This window comes from Nothobranchius furzeri, chromosome 2 (genome assembly GCF_043380555.1).
Source record: "Nothobranchius furzeri strain GRZ-AD chromosome 2, NfurGRZ-RIMD1, whole genome shotgun sequence".
Classification (NCBI taxonomy): Eukaryota; Metazoa; Chordata; class Actinopteri; order Cyprinodontiformes; family Nothobranchiidae; genus Nothobranchius; species Nothobranchius furzeri.
Genome location: NC_091742.1, coordinates 44,066,349 through 44,069,416, shown reverse-complemented (window position 1 = coordinate 44,069,416; position 3,068 = coordinate 44,066,349). Strand labels below are relative to the sequence as shown.

The following is a 3,068-nucleotide window of genomic DNA, read 5'->3' as shown; positions in this document are numbered from 1 at the left end:
ATTTCCACTGTAAGATGTTTGAGTTCTCCTCTCAAACTACAGACGAATGATGCCATCGTCAAATTCAGCATAATCGATGTGGAGCTTCAAGTGAGTCACACAGAGGGAAGCGGGTGCTTTCCACTGTACAAAAAGCAAGACTACTGCCTTGTAGAGAATTACAAAGGGAATAACCCCCACTGTTACCCTTCGCTATCAAAATTTGCTTGAAGAGGTTTACTGCAGGAGGTTGTGTCTGTCTCTCTGTACTGGTTTCTAAATTTCATTCCCTGCCCAAGGTGTTCAACTGATCTCAAGCCAAAAGCTGTGTGAAAAATTCTGCTCACTCATGTAGGATGATAGCTATAATAATAATAATCCACTGCAGCGTACTAGTGGCAAAGGAGGTGAGGAAGAGAGGGAGAAAGAGTTGCAGGGAGAAATGAAAAATGAACTGGAAAATGAGGACACAACTCTGGCCCCTTATCTCTTCTTGTTGGGATGTTTTCCGTGATAAGTGCAGAGTAACTATGTTGCCAGGTCCACTGAAACATGTTACTGACAGCACCACAAGTGCTAGGAGTGGCTCTTGCGGCGCTGATGCTTGGCTTCACATTTTGATCTCAAGGACTTTTGGTTTATTGTTCACTGAGCTAGAAAATCCTTGACCGAGGTTTATGGATGTTGGCTGTTAAGAGTCCTTGTGGTTAGATAGAAATGAGTCTGCAAATGGAAAGGTTCAATTAAATTCAAATTCAAAGATACTTTCTTAATCCCAGAGGGAAATTAGAGTTTCAGTGCACACAATTCTGAGATCAGACATACATACATAGGCAAAGACACATGACAAGAATTGGTGACTGTGGTCATTCCATAGACTGTACATATACTGGACAATTCGATTCCATAGGCTTCAATAACACGTTATCTGTCCATAATGGGAGGTGTCCACCACCGCCATTTTGACCGTGTCACAGGTTCCGTCCAGCCCAGACAATTCCATAAAAGGGAAGAGAGGAGGCGCTGAGGGTGTGGCTGTAAGGCTGGGCTCGAGTGACGACACCCAGGCGAACTAGCTACGAGCTAACCTGAAGCTAACCCTGGCTAACCCAAAGCTAAAGCGGAGGTGGGAGCCGAGCTAACGGATGTAGCCACCTAGCTTCAACCCAACCGGAGCTAACTGGAACACCCATCGACCTGAACCTTACACGGAGTTTAGGTGGAGGTTTTCTGCGCCTGTTCGTGAGAAGTACCAGTATTAAAAAAGTTTTAAATCGGTAAGTTTATAATTTATTTCCGTAATGAAAACATTTTGCTTTGAGCAAGTTTTCAGTACAGTTTTTTTCGGCGCTATCACTCCTGAGTCGCACCAGCCATTAAATGTATCATGAATAAGAGAAAATATATTTAAGTCGTATTTTGGGGGGACATTTTATTATCTTTCTTACAAAATCTGAGACCAAGCGTTTCACATAGCAACACAAGCACCGGTAACCATAACAGAATGAACAACAGCCAGCAGAGGAGAGGATGGCGGTGTTTCAAACCCTCCCGGCCGGCGAGGACAGCTCATTCCTGGGCTGGAGCCGGCCCTCAGCACCCCGCCACAGGCTCTAACAGATGCTGGCGGTGTTTGAAACCCTCCCAGCGGGACAGGGGAACTCATTCTTGTGTGGGTCGGAGTCGGCCCGCAGCAGCGCGGTGTAGCCTACATATTTTGTTATATAAGTTGCTCTGGAGTATAAGTAGCAGGACCAGCCAGAATATGTAAAAAAGTGCGAGTTATAGTCCGGAAAATATTGCAGTTATTAGTATTCGAGCTAAATTAGCAGCCTAAATACATTTCATATATTTCCAAAATGTGATACTTGTTTGTATCTTGTACAGCCAACTAGTCTTTATTCTGGACTCAGTACAATTTACCAAAAGTAAAGAGACATTCTACAGATGAAGTAAGCACAAGATAACTTACTGGAAGACACGGAATTATCATCAGAACCAGAACAAGAGAGCCTGATAACAGTCGTGAAAATAACAGTTAAAAAGTATGTATGTATAATAGAAATAAAAACATATTAGAATTAGTGTAACTCACTGTGATCCAAACAATAAATCAGCCATAGCTGATTAGTAAATATGACATGAGGTCTGGGAGTTTTTAATTTTCATTTTTATTTTTTTGTTAGATCTGTTTAAATGTCACCATGGCAGCCTGTGTGTCTCCAACATCAGCTACACAAAGCAAGTGTAAGTTCCACATACCTGTCTCACCACTTCATGTATGGTTTTGTACTTTAAACAATTATGACAAACCTGTTATTTTTTTCTCCATAGCCATTTGGATCATTGGAGACAGCTGAGTGAGGCGTGGTGCCCAGAGAGCTGCAGAGACAACCTTGGCCTCCCTGACGTCTGTGTCTCCTGGTTCGGTTGGGGTGGACCATCGACATACATACATGTGCCGACACTTTGCGCCCTGTTTTATAAAATGTAGTTTTAAAAATAAATGTTTTTGCTCAATTACTGGAATTTCTTTGGTTAAGACAAAAGTGAGGAATAATCATTTACAAGTTATTTGTACAACAGGCCCATTTTAAATCCCAACAGTTTCTTAGCAGACAATAGAAATGTGTTCTTTACTAACTTTACTTGGTTTAAAAATCTTACTAAAATAAACTTGAGTGCCGTATTGCAAAACCCAATCATACTTGTTATGTAAACATTAGCTTTGTAGATATTTTTTACAGATATATATTTGTGTGCAACAAAAACCAAACTTAAATAGTTTGTCATTCTTTATTGAAAAACAACAAAATACAGTTATACAGAAGTGTGGGAAAATGATAATGTGAAAGTATTGCTATTTAAATGTAATCCTATTTATCTTTTAAAAGGAAAACTCTAAAAATGTCCTGTACAGCATCATGACAGAAGAATGGTGGTCTGTCTGTCAGAATGTGCTGAACAGATTTGCTCTTTGAGGAGGAGTGTCATGTTTGGAGGAAGGTACTTAACCCAAGACATGCAGAATACAACACTGACCAAAAACTGATGGAAAAAAATGATTTATTTATAAGGAGGAACTTAAG

At 40.6% G+C, this 3,068-nt stretch overlaps 1 long non-coding RNA gene across 1 annotated transcript; it reads left to right on the top strand.

Annotated features, from left to right (window-relative positions):
* Window positions 1-857: 857 nt before the first annotated feature.
* Window positions 858-2,676, top strand: LOC129154504 (uncharacterized). Its single transcript, XR_011516935.1, has 3 exons — window positions 858-1,256; window positions 2,166-2,226; window positions 2,314-2,676. It is a non-coding gene; the product is annotated as an uncharacterized lncRNA (long non-coding RNA).
* Window positions 2,677-3,068: the final 392 nt, after the last annotated feature.